Below are 18,341 nucleotides of genomic sequence, written 5' to 3' on the forward strand. Positions count from 1 at the left end.
AAAGTTGTTAGCTTGTAACGATGTAATGTTAATAAATAAATTCATAAATCTCCAAAAAAAAAAAAAAATACACGAAGCGCGTCCTTCCGGCTCATAAGTTTTGGATCTCAGGATTGCGTTCGCGCTAACGTGACGAATTGTCAATAAAAAAAAATGCGGCTGCTTTCGACCGAAAAGTATGATTTTGTGTGTGTTGGGATAAGAACCGAATGCGAATTCTTCCATGCGCCTACATTATATGGGCGCCAACGGCCATACCATGTTGAATACACCGGTTCTCGTCCGATCACCGAAGTTAAACAACATCGGGCGTGGTTAGTACTTGGATGGGTGACCACCTGGGAACACCACGTGCTGTTGGCTCCCTTTCATTTACTTTTTTTTTTATACCGCCCTCTTTCCATACCACCGTTCTGTTGTGACAAAGATTCTTGCTTAAGCATTTTAATCTACTGTAATGACCATAAGGTGCGAAATTGCAGTAAATATCTCAGTTTGAGGGAGAATGTGCTAACCAAGTTCGCCAGGAAGTCTTTGAAAACGACAAAACAGTACGAATCGGCAGATGTGTTCTGAAATACGTCAGGGCCTGTTGTTGTGTAGCGGTGTACAATTCCTACTTCGATATGTAATTATAAATTTATTCTTTAGTCGTCTCGTCTCGTCTCCTCATCTCCTGCAGACGTTTCTTGTGCTTGCGCTGTTATATGGGCCACGACCCGAGCGGCAGCGAGCGGCAGTCGAGCAAAGTCGGGACAAGTCGGGACGGGGACAGGGACAGGAATGGTGCGAATGCACTGCAAATTACGCAAACACCTCGTCTGAGGCGAGGCGAGGCGAGGCGAGGCGAGGAAGCTCACATCGCCAGCAGTGGCGCCCTCCAACAAGACACTGCCACACCCCGCACAGGCCTTACGCCGGTCGGCCGCGCGCCAGCCCTCCTGCGCTGGACACCAGGAACAAGATGCGTCTTCCGCGAGTGTCGAAGGCTGCACGCGCCAAGCGGATGACAGGAGGTGCAACGAGAAGCTGCGCGTCTCACACACACGGCGGCGCGCCCGCTAATTCGGCAGTCGCTCTGCTGGCACGTCGGATTGCGGAAGGAAGTGCTTACAATTACAATTCTGTTCGTGTTTTATGTTGTAAAGTTGTTAGCTTGTAACGATGTAATGTTAATAAATAAATTCATAAATCTCCAAAAAAAAAAAAAAATACACGAAGCGCGTCCTTCCGGCTCATAAGTTTTGGATCTCAGGATTGCGTTCGCGCTAACGTGACGAATTGTCAATAAAAAAAAATGCGGCTGCTTTCGACCGAAAAGTATGATTTTGTGTGTGTTGGGATAAGAACCGAATGCGAATTCTTCCATGCGCCTACATTATATGGGCGCCAACGGCCATACCATGTTGAATACACCGGTTCTCGTCCGATCACCGAAGTTAAACAACATCGGGCGTGGTTAGTACTTGGATGGGTGACCACCTGGGAACACCACGTGCTGTTGGCTCCCTTTCATTTACTTTTTTTTTTATACCGCCCTCTTTCCATACCACCGTTCTGTTGTGACAAAGATTCTTGCTTAAGCATTTTAATCTACTGTAATGACCATAAGGTGCGAAATTGCAGTAAATATCTCAGTTTGAGGGAGAATGTGCTAACCAAGTTCGCCAGGAAGTCTTTGAAAACGACAAAACAGTACGAATCGGCAGATGTGTTCTGAAATACGTCAGGGCCTGTTGTTGTGTAGCGGTGTACAATTCCTACTTCGATATGTAATTATAAATTTATTCTTTAGTCGTCTCGTCTCGTCTCCTCATCTCCTGCAGACGTTTCTTGTGCTTGCGCTGTTATATGGGCCACGACCCGAGCGGCAGCGAGCGGCAGTCGAGCAAAGTCGGGACAAGTCGGGACGGGGACAGGGACAGGAATGGTGCGAATGCACTGCAAATTACGCAAACACCTCGTCTGAGGCGAGGCGAGGCGAGGCGAGGCGAGGAAGCTCACATCGCCAGCAGTGGCGCCCTCCAACAAGACACTGCCACACCCCGCACAGGCCTTACGCCGGTCGGCCGCGCGCCAGCCCTCCTGCGCTGGACACCAGGAACAAGATGCGTCTTCCGCGAGTGTCGAAGGCTGCACGCGCCAAGCGGATGACAGGAGGTGCAACGAGAAGCTGCGCGTCTCACACACACGGCGGCGCGCCCGCTAATTCGGCAGTCGCTCTGCTGGCACGTCGGATTGCGGAAGGAAGTGCTTACAATTACAATTCTGTTCGTGTTTTATGTTGTAAAGTTGTTAGCTTGTAACGATGTAATGTTAATAAATAAATTCATAAATCTCCAAAAAAAAAAAAAAATACACGAAGCGCGTCCTTCCGGCTCATAAGTTTTGGATCTCAGGATTGCGTTCGCGCTAACGTGACGAATTGTCAATAAAAAAAAATGCGGCTGCTTTCGACCGAAAAGTATGATTTTGTGTGTGTTGGGATAAGAACCGAATGCGAATTCTTCCATGCGCCTACATTATATGGGCGCCAACGGCCATACCATGTTGAATACACCGGTTCTCGTCCGATCACCGAAGTTAAACAACATCGGGCGTGGTTAGTACTTGGATGGGTGACCACCTGGGAACACCACGTGCTGTTGGCTCCCTTTCATTTACTTTTTTTTTTATACCGCCCTCTTTCCATACCACCGTTCTGTTGTGACAAAGATTCTTGCTTAAGCATTTTAATCTACTGTAATGACCATAAGGTGCGAAATTGCAGTAAATATCTCAGTTTGAGGGAGAATGTGCTAACCAAGTTCGCCAGGAAGTCTTTGAAAACGACAAAACAGTACGAATCGGCAGATGTGTTCTGAAATACGTCAGGGCCTGTTGTTGTGTAGCGGTGTACAATTCCTACTTCGATATGTAATTATAAATTTATTCTTTAGTCGTCTCGTCTCGTCTCCTCATCTCCTGCAGACGTTTCTTGTGCTTGCGCTGTTATATGGGCCACGACCCGAGCGGCAGCGAGCGGCAGTCGAGCAAAGTCGGGACAAGTCGGGACGGGGACAGGGACAGGAATGGTGCGAATGCACTGCAAATTACGCAAACACCTCGTCTGAGGCGAGGCGAGGCGAGGCGAGGCGAGGAAGCTCACATCGCCAGCAGTGGCGCCCTCCAACAAGACACTGCCACACCCCGCACAGGCCTTACGCCGGTCGGCCGCGCGCCAGCCCTCCTGCGCTGGACACCAGGAACAAGATGCGTCTTCCGCGAGTGTCGAAGGCTGCACGCGCCAAGCGGATGACAGGAGGTGCAACGAGAAGCTGCGCGTCTCACACACACGGCGGCGCGCCCGCTAATTCGGCAGTCGCTCTGCTGGCACGTCGGATTGCGGAAGGAAGTGCTTACAATTACAATTCTGTTCGTGTTTTATGTTGTAAAGTTGTTAGCTTGTAACGATGTAATGTTAATAAATAAATTCATAAATCTCCAAAAAAAAAAAAAAATACACGAAGCGCGTCCTTCCGGCTCATAAGTTTTGGATCTCAGGATTGCGTTCGCGCTAACGTGACGAATTGTCAATAAAAAAAAATGCGGCTGCTTTCGACCGAAAAGTATGATTTTGTGTGTGTTGGGATAAGAACCGAATGCGAATTCTTCCATGCGCCTACATTATATGGGCGCCAACGGCCATACCATGTTGAATACACCGGTTCTCGTCCGATCACCGAAGTTAAACAACATCGGGCGTGGTTAGTACTTGGATGGGTGACCACCTGGGAACACCACGTGCTGTTGGCTCCCTTTCATTTACTTTTTTTTTTATACCGCCCTCTTTCCATACCACCGTTCTGTTGTGACAAAGATTCTTGCTTAAGCATTTTAATCTACTGTAATGACCATAAGGTGCGAAATTGCAGTAAATATCTCAGTTTGAGGGAGAATGTGCTAACCAAGTTCGCCAGGAAGTCTTTGAAAACGACAAAACAGTACGAATCGGCAGATGTGTTCTGAAATACGTCAGGGCCTGTTGTTGTGTAGCGGTGTACAATTCCTACTTCGATATGTAATTATAAATTTATTCTTTAGTCGTCTCGTCTCGTCTCCTCATCTCCTGCAGACGTTTCTTGTGCTTGCGCTGTTATATGGGCCACGACCCGAGCGGCAGCGAGCGGCAGTCGAGCAAAGTCGGGACAAGTCGGGACGGGGACAGGGACAGGAATGGTGCGAATGCACTGCAAATTACGCAAACACCTCGTCTGAGGCGAGGCGAGGCGAGGCGAGGCGAGGAAGCTCACATCGCCAGCAGTGGCGCCCTCCAACAAGACACTGCCACACCCCGCACAGGCCTTACGCCGGTCGGCCGCGCGCCAGCCCTCCTGCGCTGGACACCAGGAACAAGATGCGTCTTCCGCGAGTGTCGAAGGCTGCACGCGCCAAGCGGATGACAGGAGGTGCAACGAGAAGCTGCGCGTCTCACACACACGGCGGCGCGCCCGCTAATTCGGCAGTCGCTCTGCTGGCACGTCGGATTGCGGAAGGAAGTGCTTACAATTACAATTCTGTTCGTGTTTTATGTTGTAAAGTTGTTAGCTTGTAACGATGTAATGTTAATAAATAAATTCATAAATCTCCAAAAAAAAAAAAAAATACACGAAGCGCGTCCTTCCGGCTCATAAGTTTTGGATCTCAGGATTGCGTTCGCGCTAACGTGACGAATTGTCAATAAAAAAAAATGCGGCTGCTTTCGACCGAAAAGTATGATTTTGTGTGTGTTGGGATAAGAACCGAATGCGAATTCTTCCATGCGCCTACATTATATGGGCGCCAACGGCCATACCATGTTGAATACACCGGTTCTCGTCCGATCACCGAAGTTAAACAACATCGGGCGTGGTTAGTACTTGGATGGGTGACCACCTGGGAACACCACGTGCTGTTGGCTCCCTTTCATTTACTTTTTTTTTTATACCGCCCTCTTTCCATACCACCGTTCTGTTGTGACAAAGATTCTTGCTTAAGCATTTTAATCTACTGTAATGACCATAAGGTGCGAAATTGCAGTAAATATCTCAGTTTGAGGGAGAATGTGCTAACCAAGTTCGCCAGGAAGTCTTTGAAAACGACAAAACAGTACGAATCGGCAGATGTGTTCTGAAATACGTCAGGGCCTGTTGTTGTGTAGCGGTGTACAATTCCTACTTCGATATGTAATTATAAATTTATTCTTTAGTCGTCTCGTCTCGTCTCCTCATCTCCTGCAGACGTTTCTTGTGCTTGCGCTGTTATATGGGCCACGACCCGAGCGGCAGCGAGCGGCAGTCGAGCAAAGTCGGGACAAGTCGGGACGGGGACAGGGACAGGAATGGTGCGAATGCACTGCAAATTACGCAAACACCTCGTCTGAGGCGAGGCGAGGCGAGGCGAGGCGAGGAAGCTCACATCGCCAGCAGTGGCGCCCTCCAACAAGACACTGCCACACCCCGCACAGGCCTTACGCCGGTCGGCCGCGCGCCAGCCCTCCTGCGCTGGACACCAGGAACAAGATGCGTCTTCCGCGAGTGTCGAAGGCTGCACGCGCCAAGCGGATGACAGGAGGTGCAACGAGAAGCTGCGCGTCTCACACACACGGCGGCGCGCCCGCTAATTCGGCAGTCGCTCTGCTGGCACGTCGGATTGCGGAAGGAAGTGCTTACAATTACAATTCTGTTCGTGTTTTATGTTGTAAAGTTGTTAGCTTGTAACGATGTAATGTTAATAAATAAATTCATAAATCTCCAAAAAAAAAAAAAAATACACGAAGCGCGTCCTTCCGGCTCATAAGTTTTGGATCTCAGGATTGCGTTCGCGCTAACGTGACGAATTGTCAATAAAAAAAAATGCGGCTGCTTTCGACCGAAAAGTATGATTTTGTGTGTGTTGGGATAAGAACCGAATGCGAATTCTTCCATGCGCCTACATTATATGGGCGCCAACGGCCATACCATGTTGAATACACCGGTTCTCGTCCGATCACCGAAGTTAAACAACATCGGGCGTGGTTAGTACTTGGATGGGTGACCACCTGGGAACACCACGTGCTGTTGGCTCCCTTTCATTTACTTTTTTTTTTATACCGCCCTCTTTCCATACCACCGTTCTGTTGTGACAAAGATTCTTGCTTAAGCATTTTAATCTACTGTAATGACCATAAGGTGCGAAATTGCAGTAAATATCTCAGTTTGAGGGAGAATGTGCTAACCAAGTTCGCCAGGAAGTCTTTGAAAACGACAAAACAGTACGAATCGGCAGATGTGTTCTGAAATACGTCAGGGCCTGTTGTTGTGTAGCGGTGTACAATTCCTACTTCGATATGTAATTATAAATTTATTCTTTAGTCGTCTCGTCTCGTCTCCTCATCTCCTGCAGACGTTTCTTGTGCTTGCGCTGTTATATGGGCCACGACCCGAGCGGCAGCGAGCGGCAGTCGAGCAAAGTCGGGACAAGTCGGGACGGGGACAGGGACAGGAATGGTGCGAATGCACTGCAAATTACGCAAACACCTCGTCTGAGGCGAGGCGAGGCGAGGCGAGGCGAGGAAGCTCACATCGCCAGCAGTGGCGCCCTCCAACAAGACACTGCCACACCCCGCACAGGCCTTACGCCGGTCGGCCGCGCGCCAGCCCTCCTGCGCTGGACACCAGGAACAAGATGCGTCTTCCGCGAGTGTCGAAGGCTGCACGCGCCAAGCGGATGACAGGAGGTGCAACGAGAAGCTGCGCGTCTCACACACACGGCGGCGCGCCCGCTAATTCGGCAGTCGCTCTGCTGGCACGTCGGATTGCGGAAGGAAGTGCTTACAATTACAATTCTGTTCGTGTTTTATGTTGTAAAGTTGTTAGCTTGTAACGATGTAATGTTAATAAATAAATTCATAAATCTCCAAAAAAAAAAAAAAATACACGAAGCGCGTCCTTCCGGCTCATAAGTTTTGGATCTCAGGATTGCGTTCGCGCTAACGTGACGAATTGTCAATAAAAAAAAATGCGGCTGCTTTCGACCGAAAAGTATGATTTTGTGTGTGTTGGGATAAGAACCGAATGCGAATTCTTCCATGCGCCTACATTATATGGGCGCCAACGGCCATACCATGTTGAATACACCGGTTCTCGTCCGATCACCGAAGTTAAACAACATCGGGCGTGGTTAGTACTTGGATGGGTGACCACCTGGGAACACCACGTGCTGTTGGCTCCCTTTCATTTACTTTTTTTTTTATACCGCCCTCTTTCCATACCACCGTTCTGTTGTGACAAAGATTCTTGCTTAAGCATTTTAATCTACTGTAATGACCATAAGGTGCGAAATTGCAGTAAATATCTCAGTTTGAGGGAGAATGTGCTAACCAAGTTCGCCAGGAAGTCTTTGAAAACGACAAAACAGTACGAATCGGCAGATGTGTTCTGAAATACGTCAGGGCCTGTTGTTGTGTAGCGGTGTACAATTCCTACTTCGATATGTAATTATAAATTTATTCTTTAGTCGTCTCGTCTCGTCTCCTCATCTCCTGCAGACGTTTCTTGTGCTTGCGCTGTTATATGGGCCACGACCCGAGCGGCAGCGAGCGGCAGTCGAGCAAAGTCGGGACAAGTCGGGACGGGGACAGGGACAGGAATGGTGCGAATGCACTGCAAATTACGCAAACACCTCGTCTGAGGCGAGGCGAGGCGAGGCGAGGCGAGGAAGCTCACATCGCCAGCAGTGGCGCCCTCCAACAAGACACTGCCACACCCCGCACAGGCCTTACGCCGGTCGGCCGCGCGCCAGCCCTCCTGCGCTGGACACCAGGAACAAGATGCGTCTTCCGCGAGTGTCGAAGGCTGCACGCGCCAAGCGGATGACAGGAGGTGCAACGAGAAGCTGCGCGTCTCACACACACGGCGGCGCGCCCGCTAATTCGGCAGTCGCTCTGCTGGCACGTCGGATTGCGGAAGGAAGTGCTTACAATTACAATTCTGTTCGTGTTTTATGTTGTAAAGTTGTTAGCTTGTAACGATGTAATGTTAATAAATAAATTCATAAATCTCCAAAAAAAAAAAAAAATACACGAAGCGCGTCCTTCCGGCTCATAAGTTTTGGATCTCAGGATTGCGTTCGCGCTAACGTGACGAATTGTCAATAAAAAAAAATGCGGCTGCTTTCGACCGAAAAGTATGATTTTGTGTGTGTTGGGATAAGAACCGAATGCGAATTCTTCCATGCGCCTACATTATATGGGCGCCAACGGCCATACCATGTTGAATACACCGGTTCTCGTCCGATCACCGAAGTTAAACAACATCGGGCGTGGTTAGTACTTGGATGGGTGACCACCTGGGAACACCACGTGCTGTTGGCTCCCTTTCATTTACTTTTTTTTTTATACCGCCCTCTTTCCATACCACCGTTCTGTTGTGACAAAGATTCTTGCTTAAGCATTTTAATCTACTGTAATGACCATAAGGTGCGAAATTGCAGTAAATATCTCAGTTTGAGGGAGAATGTGCTAACCAAGTTCGCCAGGAAGTCTTTGAAAACGACAAAACAGTACGAATCGGCAGATGTGTTCTGAAATACGTCAGGGCCTGTTGTTGTGTAGCGGTGTACAATTCCTACTTCGATATGTAATTATAAATTTATTCTTTAGTCGTCTCGTCTCGTCTCCTCATCTCCTGCAGACGTTTCTTGTGCTTGCGCTGTTATATGGGCCACGACCCGAGCGGCAGCGAGCGGCAGTCGAGCAAAGTCGGGACAAGTCGGGACGGGGACAGGGACAGGAATGGTGCGAATGCACTGCAAATTACGCAAACACCTCGTCTGAGGCGAGGCGAGGCGAGGCGAGGCGAGGAAGCTCACATCGCCAGCAGTGGCGCCCTCCAACAAGACACTGCCACACCCCGCACAGGCCTTACGCCGGTCGGCCGCGCGCCAGCCCTCCTGCGCTGGACACCAGGAACAAGATGCGTCTTCCGCGAGTGTCGAAGGCTGCACGCGCCAAGCGGATGACAGGAGGTGCAACGAGAAGCTGCGCGTCTCACACACACGGCGGCGCGCCCGCTAATTCGGCAGTCGCTCTGCTGGCACGTCGGATTGCGGAAGGAAGTGCTTACAATTACAATTCTGTTCGTGTTTTATGTTGTAAAGTTGTTAGCTTGTAACGATGTAATGTTAATAAATAAATTCATAAATCTCCAAAAAAAAAAAAAAATACACGAAGCGCGTCCTTCCGGCTCATAAGTTTTGGATCTCAGGATTGCGTTCGCGCTAACGTGACGAATTGTCAATAAAAAAAAATGCGGCTGCTTTCGACCGAAAAGTATGATTTTGTGTGTGTTGGGATAAGAACCGAATGCGAATTCTTCCATGCGCCTACATTATATGGGCGCCAACGGCCATACCATGTTGAATACACCGGTTCTCGTCCGATCACCGAAGTTAAACAACATCGGGCGTGGTTAGTACTTGGATGGGTGACCACCTGGGAACACCACGTGCTGTTGGCTCCCTTTCATTTACTTTTTTTTTTATACCGCCCTCTTTCCATACCACCGTTCTGTTGTGACAAAGATTCTTGCTTAAGCATTTTAATCTACTGTAATGACCATAAGGTGCGAAATTGCAGTAAATATCTCAGTTTGAGGGAGAATGTGCTAACCAAGTTCGCCAGGAAGTCTTTGAAAACGACAAAACAGTACGAATCGGCAGATGTGTTCTGAAATACGTCAGGGCCTGTTGTTGTGTAGCGGTGTACAATTCCTACTTCGATATGTAATTATAAATTTATTCTTTAGTCGTCTCGTCTCGTCTCCTCATCTCCTGCAGACGTTTCTTGTGCTTGCGCTGTTATATGGGCCACGACCCGAGCGGCAGCGAGCGGCAGTCGAGCAAAGTCGGGACAAGTCGGGACGGGGACAGGGACAGGAATGGTGCGAATGCACTGCAAATTACGCAAACACCTCGTCTGAGGCGAGGCGAGGCGAGGCGAGGCGAGGAAGCTCACATCGCCAGCAGTGGCGCCCTCCAACAAGACACTGCCACACCCCGCACAGGCCTTACGCCGGTCGGCCGCGCGCCAGCCCTCCTGCGCTGGACACCAGGAACAAGATGCGTCTTCCGCGAGTGTCGAAGGCTGCACGCGCCAAGCGGATGACAGGAGGTGCAACGAGAAGCTGCGCGTCTCACACACACGGCGGCGCGCCCGCTAATTCGGCAGTCGCTCTGCTGGCACGTCGGATTGCGGAAGGAAGTGCTTACAATTACAATTCTGTTCGTGTTTTATGTTGTAAAGTTGTTAGCTTGTAACGATGTAATGTTAATAAATAAATTCATAAATCTCCAAAAAAAAAAAAAAATACACGAAGCGCGTCCTTCCGGCTCATAAGTTTTGGATCTCAGGATTGCGTTCGCGCTAACGTGACGAATTGTCAATAAAAAAAAATGCGGCTGCTTTCGACCGAAAAGTATGATTTTGTGTGTGTTGGGATAAGAACCGAATGCGAATTCTTCCATGCGCCTACATTATATGGGCGCCAACGGCCATACCATGTTGAATACACCGGTTCTCGTCCGATCACCGAAGTTAAACAACATCGGGCGTGGTTAGTACTTGGATGGGTGACCACCTGGGAACACCACGTGCTGTTGGCTCCCTTTCATTTACTTTTTTTTTTATACCGCCCTCTTTCCATACCACCGTTCTGTTGTGACAAAGATTCTTGCTTAAGCATTTTAATCTACTGTAATGACCATAAGGTGCGAAATTGCAGTAAATATCTCAGTTTGAGGGAGAATGTGCTAACCAAGTTCGCCAGGAAGTCTTTGAAAACGACAAAACAGTACGAATCGGCAGATGTGTTCTGAAATACGTCAGGGCCTGTTGTTGTGTAGCGGTGTACAATTCCTACTTCGATATGTAATTATAAATTTATTCTTTAGTCGTCTCGTCTCGTCTCCTCATCTCCTGCAGACGTTTCTTGTGCTTGCGCTGTTATATGGGCCACGACCCGAGCGGCAGCGAGCGGCAGTCGAGCAAAGTCGGGACAAGTCGGGACGGGGACAGGGACAGGAATGGTGCGAATGCACTGCAAATTACGCAAACACCTCGTCTGAGGCGAGGCGAGGCGAGGCGAGGCGAGGAAGCTCACATCGCCAGCAGTGGCGTCCTCCAACAAGACACTGCCACACCCCGCACAGGCCTTACGCCGGTCGGCCGCGCGCCAGCCCTCCTGCGCTGGACACCAGGAACAAGATGCGTCTTCCGCGAGTGTCGAAGGCTGCACGCGCCAAGCGGATGACAGGAGGTGCAACGAGAAGCTGCGCGTCTCACACACACGGCGGCGCGCCCGCTAATTCGGCAGTCGCTCTGCTGGCACGTCGGATTGCGGAAGGAAGTGCTTACAATTACAATTCTGTTCGTGTTTTATGTTGTAAAGTTGTTAGCTTGTAACGATGTAATGTTAATAAATAAATTCATAAATCTCCAAAAAAAAAAAAAAATACACGAAGCGCGTCCTTCCGGCTCATAAGTTTTGGATCTCAGGATTGCGTTCGCGCTAACGTGACGAATTGTCAATAAAAAAAAATGCGGCTGCTTTCGACCGAAAAGTATGATTTTGTGTGTGTTGGGATAAGAACCGAATGCGAATTCTTCCATGCGCCTACATTATATGGGCGCCAACGGCCATACCATGTTGAATACACCGGTTCTCGTCCGATCACCGAAGTTAAACAACATCGGGCGTGGTTAGTACTTGGATGGGTGACCACCTGGGAACACCACGTGCTGTTGGCTCCCTTTCATTTACTTTTTTTTTTATACCGCCCTCTTTCCATACCACCGTTCTGTTGTGACAAAGATTCTTGCTTAAGCATTTTAATCTACTGTAATGACCATAAGGTGCGAAATTGCAGTAAATATCTCAGTTTGAGGGAGAATGTGCTAACCAAGTTCGCCAGGAAGTCTTTGAAAACGACAAAACAGTACGAATCGGCAGATGTGTTCTGAAATACGTCAGGGCCTGTTGTTGTGTAGCGGTGTACAATTCCTACTTCGATATGTAATTATAAATTTATTCTTTAGTCGTCTCGTCTCGTCTCCTCATCTCCTGCAGACGTTTCTTGTGCTTGCGCTGTTATATGGGCCACGACCCGAGCGGCAGCGAGCGGCAGTCGAGCAAAGTCGGGACAAGTCGGGACGGGGACAGGGACAGGAATGGTGCGAATGCACTGCAAATTACGCAAACACCTCGTCTGAGGCGAGGCGAGGCGAGGCGAGGCGAGGAAGCTCACATCGCCAGCAGTGGCGCCCTCCAACAAGACACTGCCACACCCCGCACAGGCCTTACGCCGGTCGGCCGCGCGCCAGCCCTCCTGCGCTGGACACCAGGAACAAGATGCGTCTTCCGCGAGTGTCGAAGGCTGCACGCGCCAAGCGGATGACAGGAGGTGCAACGAGAAGCTGCGCGTCTCACACACACGGCGGCGCGCCCGCTAATTCGGCAGTCGCTCTGCTGGCACGTCGGATTGCGGAAGGAAGTGCTTACAATTACAATTCTGTTCGTGTTTTATGTTGTAAAGTTGTTAGCTTGTAACGATGTAATGTTAATAAATAAATTCATAAATCTCCAAAAAAAAAAAAAAATACACGAAGCGCGTCCTTCCGGCTCATAAGTTTTGGATCTCAGGATTGCGTTCGCGCTAACGTGACGAATTGTCAATAAAAAAAAATGCGGCTGCTTTCGACCGAAAAGTATGATTTTGTGTGTGTTGGGATAAGAACCGAATGCGAATTCTTCCATGCGCCTACATTATATGGGCGCCAACGGCCATACCATGTTGAATACACCGGTTCTCGTCCGATCACCGAAGTTAAACAACATCGGGCGTGGTTAGTACTTGGATGGGTGACCACCTGGGAACACCACGTGCTGTTGGCTCCCTTTCATTTACTTTTTTTTTTATACCGCCCTCTTTCCATACCACCGTTCTGTTGTGACAAAGATTCTTGCTTAAGCATTTTAATCTACTGTAATGACCATAAGGTGCGAAATTGCAGTAAATATCTCAGTTTGAGGGAGAATGTGCTAACCAAGTTCGCCAGGAAGTCTTTGAAAACGACAAAACAGTACGAATCGGCAGATGTGTTCTGAAATACGTCAGGGCCTGTTGTTGTGTAGCGGTGTACAATTCCTACTTCGATATGTAATTATAAATTTATTCTTTAGTCGTCTCGTCTCGTCTCCTCATCTCCTGCAGACGTTTCTTGTGCTTGCGCTGTTATATGGGCCACGACCCGAGCGGCAGCGAGCGGCAGTCGAGCAAAGTCGGGACAAGTCGGGACGGGGACAGGGACAGGAATGGTGCGAATGCACTGCAAATTACGCAAACACCTCGTCTGAGGCGAGGCGAGGCGAGGCGAGGCGAGGAAGCTCACATCGCCAGCAGTGGCGCCCTCCAACAAGACACTGCCACACCCCGCACAGGCCATACGCCGGTCGGCCGCGCGCCAGCCCTCCTGCGCTGGACACCAGGAACAAGATGCGTCTTCCGCGAGTGTCGAAGGCTGCACGCGCCAAGCGGATGACAGGAGGTGCAACGAGAAGCTGCGCGTCTCACACACACGGCGGCGCGCCCGCTAATTCGGCAGTCGCTCTGCTGGCACGTCGGATTGCGGAAGGAAGTGCTTACAATTACAATTCTGTTCGTGTTTTATGTTGTAAAGTTGTTAGCTTGTAACGATGTAATGTTAATAAATAAATTCATAAATCTCCAAAAAAAAAAAAAAATACACGAAGCGCGTCCTTCCGGCTCATAAGTTTTGGATCTCAGGATTGCGTTCGCGCTAACGTGACGAATTGTCAATAAAAAAAAATGCGGCTGCTTTCGACCGAAAAGTATGATTTTGTGTGTGTTGGGATAAGAACCGAATGCGAATTCTTCCATGCGCCTACATTATATGGGCGCCAACGGCCATACCATGTTGAATACACCGGTTCTCGTCCGATCACCGAAGTTAAACAACATCGGGCGTGGTTAGTACTTGGATGGGTGACCACCTGGGAACACCACGTGCTGTTGGCTCCCTTTCATTTACTTTTTTTTTTATACCGCCCTCTTTCCATACCACCGTTCTGTTGTGACAAAGATTCTTGCTTAAGCATTTTAATCTACTGTAATGACCATAAGGTGCGAAATTGCAGTAAATATCTCAGTTTGAGGGAGAATGTGCTAACCAAGTTCGCCAGGAAGTCTTTGAAAACGACAAAACAGTACGAATCGGCAGATGTGTTCTGAAATACGTCAGGGCCTGTTGTTGTGTAGCGGTGTACAATTCCTACTTCGATATGTAATTATAAATTTATTCTTTAGTCGTCTCGTCTCGTCTCCTCATCTCCTGCAGACGTTTCTTGTGCTTGCGCTGTTATATGGGCCACGACCCGAGCGGCAGCGAGCGGCAGTCGAGCAAAGTCGGGACAAGTCGGGACGGGGACAGGGACAGGAATGGTGCGAATGCACTGCAAATTACGCAAACACCTCGTCTGAGGCGAGGCGAGGCGAGGCGAGGCGAGGAAGCTCACATCGCCAGCAGTGGCGCCCTCCAACAAGACACTGCCACACCCCGCACAGGCCTTACGCCGGTCGGCCGCGCGCCAGCCCTCCTGCGCTGGACACCAGGAACAAGATGCGTCTTCCGCGAGTGTCGAAGGCTGCACGCGCCAAGCGGATGACAGGAGGTGCAACGAGAAGCTGCGCGTCTCACACACACGGCGGCGCGCCCGCTAATTCGGCAGTCGCTCTGCTGGCACGTCGGATTGCGGAAGGAAGTGCTTACAATTACAATTCTGTTCGTGTTTTATGTTGTAAAGTTGTTAGCTTGTAACGATGTAATGTTAATAAATAAATTCATAAATCTCCAAAAAAAAAAAAAAAATACACGAAGCGCGTCCTTCCGGCTCATAAGTTTTGGATCTCAGGATTGCGTTCGCGCTAACGTGACGAATTGTCAATAAAAAAAAATGCGGCTGCTTTCGACCGAAAAGTATGATTTTGTGTGTGTTGGGATAAGAACCGAATGCGAATTCTTCCATGCGCCTACATTATATGGGCGCCAACGGCCATACCATGTTGAATACACCGGTTCTCGTCCGATCACCGAAGTTAAACAACATCGGGCGTGGTTAGTACTTGGATGGGTGACCACCTGGGAACACCACGTGCTGTTGGCTCCCTTTCATTTACTTTTTTTTTTATACCGCCCTCTTTCCATACCACCGTTCTGTTGTGACAAAGATTCTTGCTTAAGCATTTTAATCTACTGTAATGACCATAAGGTGCGAAATTGCAGTAAATATCTCAGTTTGAGGGAGAATGTGCTAACCAAGTTCGCCAGGAAGTCTTTGAAAACGACAAAACAGTACGAATCGGCAGATGTGTTCTGAAATACGTCAGGGCCTGTTGTTGTGTAGCGGTGTACAATTCCTACTTCGATATGTAATTATAAATTTATTCTTTAGTCGTCTCGTCTCGTCTCCTCATCTCCTGCAGACGTTTCTTGTGCTTGCGCTGTTATATGGGCCACGACCCGAGCGGCAGCGAGCGGCAGTCGAGCAAAGTCGGGACAAGTCGGGACGGGGACAGGGACAGGAATGGTGCGAATGCACTGCAAATTACGCAAACACCTCGTCTGAGGCGAGGCGAGGCGAGGCGAGGCGAGGAAGCTCACATCGCCAGCAGTGGCGCCCTCCAACAAGACACTGCCACACCCCGCACAGGCCTTACGCCGGTCGGCCGCGCGCCAGCCCTCCTGCGCTGGACACCAGGAACAAGATGCGTCTTCCGCGAGTGTCGAAGGCTGCACGCGCCAAGCGGATGACAGGAGGTGCAACGAGAAGCTGCGCGTCTCACACACACGGCGGCGCGCCCGCTAATTCGGCAGTCGCTCTGCTGGCACGTCGGATTGCGGAAGGAAGTGCTTACAATTACAATTCTGTTCGTGTTTTATGTTGTAAAGTTGTTAGCTTGTAACGATGTAATGTTAATAAATAAATTCATAAATCTCCAAAAAAAAAAAAAAATACACGAAGCGCGTCCTTCCGGCTCATAAGTTTTGGATCTCAGGATTGCGTTCGCGCTAACGTGACGAATTGTCAATAAAAAAAAATGCGGCTGCTTTCGACCGAAAAGTATGATTTTGTGTGTGTTGGGATAAGAACCGAATGCGAATTCTTCCATGCGCCTACATTATATGGGCGCCAACGGCCATACCATGTTGAATACACCGGTTCTCGTCCGATCACCGAAGTTAAACAACATCGGGCGTGGTTAGTACTTGGATGGGTGACCACCTGGGAACACCACGTGCTGTTGGCTCCCTTTCATTTACTTTTTTTTTTATACCGCCCTCTTTCCATACCACCGTTCTGTTGTGACAAAGATTCTTGCTTAAGCATTTTAATCTACTGTAATGACCATAAGGTGCGAAATTGCAGTAAATATCTCAGTTTGAGGGAGAATGTGCTAACCAAGTTCGCCAGGAAGTCTTTGAAAACGACAAAACAGTACGAATCGGCAGATGTGTTCTGAAATACGTCAGGGCCTGTTGTTGTGTAGCGGTGTACAATTCCTACTTCGATATGTAATTATAAATTTATTCTTTAGTCGTCTCGTCTCGTCTCCTCATCTCCTGCAGACGTTTCTTGTGCTTGCGCTGTTATATGGGCCACGACCCGAGCGGCAGCGAGCGGCAGTCGAGCAAAGTCGGGACAAGTCGGGACGGGGACAGGGACAGGAATGGTGCGAATGCACTGCAAATTACGCAAACACCTCGTCTGAGGCGAGGCGAGGCGAGGCGAGGCGAGGAAGCTCACATCGCCAGCAGTGGCGCCCTCCAACAAGACACTGCCACACCCCGCACAGGCCTTACGCCGGTCGGCCGCGCGCCAGCCCTCCTGCGCTGGACACCAGGAACAAGATGCGTCTTCCGCGAGTGTCGAAGGCTGCACGCGCCAAGCGGATGACAGGAGGTGCAACGAGAAGCTGCGCGTCTCACACACACGGCGGCGCGCCCGCTAATTCGGCAGTCGCTCTGCTGGCACGTCGGATTGCGGAAGGAAGTGCTTACAATTACAATTCTGTTCGTGTTTTATGTTGTAAAGTTGTTAGCTTGTAACGATGTAATGTTAATAAATAAATTCATAAATCTCCAAAAAAAAAAAAAAAATACACGAAGCGCGTCCTTCCGGCTCATAAGTTTTGGATCTCAGGATTGCGTTCGCGCTAACGTGACGAATTGTCAATAAAAAAAAATGCGGCTGCTTTCGACCGAAAAGTATGATTTTGTGTGTGTTGGGATAAGAACCGAATGCGAATTCTTCCATGCGCCTACATTATATGGGCGCCAACGGCCATACCATGTTGAATACACCGGTTCTCGTCCGATCACCGAAGTTAAACAACATCGGGCGTGGTTAGTACTTGGATGGGTGACCACCTGGGAACACCACGTGCTGTTGGCTCCCTTTCATTTACTTTTTTTTTTATACCGCCCTCTTTCCATACCACCGTTCTGTTGTGACAAAGATTCTTGCTTAAGCATTTTAATCTACTGTAATGACCATAAGGTGCGAAATTGCAGTAAATATCTCAGTTTGAGGGAGAATGTGCTAACCAAGTTCGCCAGGAAGTCTTTGAAAACGACAAAACAGTACGAATCGGCAGATGTGTTCTGAAATACGTCAGGGCCTGTTGTTGTGTAGCGGTGTACAATTCCTACTTCGATATGTAATTATAAATTTATTCTTTAGTCGTCTCGTCTCGTCTCCTCATCTCCTGCAGACGTTTCTTGTGCTTGCGCTGTTATATGGGCCACGACCCGAGCGGCAGCGAGCGGCAGTCGAGCAAAGTCGGGACAAGTCGGGACGGGGACAGGGACAGGAATGGTGCGAATGCACTGCAAATTACGCAAACACCTCGTCTGAGGCGAGGCGAGGCGAGGCGAGGCGAGGAAGCTCACATCGCCAGCAGTGGCGCCCTCCAACAAGACACTGCCACACCCCGCACAGGCCTTACGCCGGTCGGCCGCGCGCCAGCCCTCCTGCGCTGGACACCAGGAACAAGATGCGTCTTCCGCGAGTGTCGAAGGCTGCACGCGCCAAGCGGATGACAGGAGGTGCAACGAGAAGCTGCGCGTCTCACACACACGGCGGCGCGCCCGCTAATTCGGCAGTCGCTCTGCTGGCACGTCGGATTGCGGAAGGAAGTGCTTACAATTACAATTCTGTTCGTGTTTTATGTTGTAAAGTTGTTAGCTTGTAACGATGTAATGTTAATAA

The 18,341-nt window shown here is 49.5% G+C and overlaps 16 non-coding genes across 16 annotated transcripts; all 16 read left to right on the forward strand.

The window, feature by feature from the left end:
- Positions 1–244: 244 nt before the first annotated feature.
- Positions 245–363, forward strand: LOC126444780 (5S ribosomal RNA). Its single transcript, XR_007582731.1, has one exon. It is a non-coding gene; the product is annotated as a 5S ribosomal RNA (ribosomal RNA).
- Positions 364–1,388: 1,025 nt separating this feature from the next.
- On the forward strand, positions 1,389–1,507 carry LOC126444792 (5S ribosomal RNA). Its single transcript, XR_007582742.1, has one exon. It is a non-coding gene; the product is annotated as a 5S ribosomal RNA (ribosomal RNA).
- Positions 1,508–2,532: 1,025 nt separating this feature from the next.
- Positions 2,533–2,651, forward strand: LOC126444804 (5S ribosomal RNA). Its single transcript, XR_007582753.1, has one exon. It is a non-coding gene; the product is annotated as a 5S ribosomal RNA (ribosomal RNA).
- A 1,025-nt stretch (positions 2,652–3,676) lies between these two features.
- On the forward strand, positions 3,677–3,795 carry LOC126444806 (5S ribosomal RNA). Its single transcript, XR_007582755.1, has one exon. It is a non-coding gene; the product is annotated as a 5S ribosomal RNA (ribosomal RNA).
- A 1,025-nt stretch (positions 3,796–4,820) lies between these two features.
- Positions 4,821–4,939, forward strand: LOC126444807 (5S ribosomal RNA). Its single transcript, XR_007582756.1, has one exon. It is a non-coding gene; the product is annotated as a 5S ribosomal RNA (ribosomal RNA).
- Positions 4,940–5,964: 1,025 nt separating this feature from the next.
- On the forward strand, positions 5,965–6,083 carry LOC126444781 (5S ribosomal RNA). The gene has a single exon (XR_007582732.1). It is a non-coding gene; the product is annotated as a 5S ribosomal RNA (ribosomal RNA).
- Positions 6,084–7,108: 1,025 nt separating this feature from the next.
- LOC126444782 (5S ribosomal RNA) lies at positions 7,109–7,227 on the forward strand. The gene has a single exon (XR_007582733.1). It is a non-coding gene; the product is annotated as a 5S ribosomal RNA (ribosomal RNA).
- Positions 7,228–8,252: 1,025 nt separating this feature from the next.
- On the forward strand, positions 8,253–8,371 carry LOC126444783 (5S ribosomal RNA). Its single transcript, XR_007582734.1, has one exon. It is a non-coding gene; the product is annotated as a 5S ribosomal RNA (ribosomal RNA).
- Positions 8,372–9,396: 1,025 nt separating this feature from the next.
- Positions 9,397–9,515, forward strand: LOC126444784 (5S ribosomal RNA). The gene has a single exon (XR_007582735.1). It is a non-coding gene; the product is annotated as a 5S ribosomal RNA (ribosomal RNA).
- A 1,025-nt stretch (positions 9,516–10,540) lies between these two features.
- Positions 10,541–10,659, forward strand: LOC126444785 (5S ribosomal RNA). Its single transcript, XR_007582736.1, has one exon. It is a non-coding gene; the product is annotated as a 5S ribosomal RNA (ribosomal RNA).
- A 1,025-nt stretch (positions 10,660–11,684) lies between these two features.
- Positions 11,685–11,803, forward strand: LOC126444786 (5S ribosomal RNA). Its single transcript, XR_007582737.1, has one exon. It is a non-coding gene; the product is annotated as a 5S ribosomal RNA (ribosomal RNA).
- A 1,025-nt stretch (positions 11,804–12,828) lies between these two features.
- On the forward strand, positions 12,829–12,947 carry LOC126444787 (5S ribosomal RNA). Its single transcript, XR_007582738.1, has one exon. It is a non-coding gene; the product is annotated as a 5S ribosomal RNA (ribosomal RNA).
- Positions 12,948–13,972: 1,025 nt separating this feature from the next.
- Positions 13,973–14,091, forward strand: LOC126444789 (5S ribosomal RNA). Its single transcript, XR_007582739.1, has one exon. It is a non-coding gene; the product is annotated as a 5S ribosomal RNA (ribosomal RNA).
- A 1,026-nt stretch (positions 14,092–15,117) lies between these two features.
- Positions 15,118–15,236, forward strand: LOC126444790 (5S ribosomal RNA). Its single transcript, XR_007582740.1, has one exon. It is a non-coding gene; the product is annotated as a 5S ribosomal RNA (ribosomal RNA).
- A 1,025-nt stretch (positions 15,237–16,261) lies between these two features.
- LOC126444791 (5S ribosomal RNA) lies at positions 16,262–16,380 on the forward strand. The gene has a single exon (XR_007582741.1). It is a non-coding gene; the product is annotated as a 5S ribosomal RNA (ribosomal RNA).
- A 1,026-nt stretch (positions 16,381–17,406) lies between these two features.
- On the forward strand, positions 17,407–17,525 carry LOC126444793 (5S ribosomal RNA). Its single transcript, XR_007582743.1, has one exon. It is a non-coding gene; the product is annotated as a 5S ribosomal RNA (ribosomal RNA).
- The last annotated feature ends 816 nt before the right edge of the window (positions 17,526–18,341 follow it).

This window comes from Schistocerca serialis, unplaced genomic scaffold (assembly GCF_023864345.2).
Source record: "Schistocerca serialis cubense isolate TAMUIC-IGC-003099 unplaced genomic scaffold, iqSchSeri2.2 HiC_scaffold_302, whole genome shotgun sequence".
NCBI classification, from domain to species: Eukaryota; Metazoa; Arthropoda; class Insecta; order Orthoptera; family Acrididae; genus Schistocerca; species Schistocerca serialis.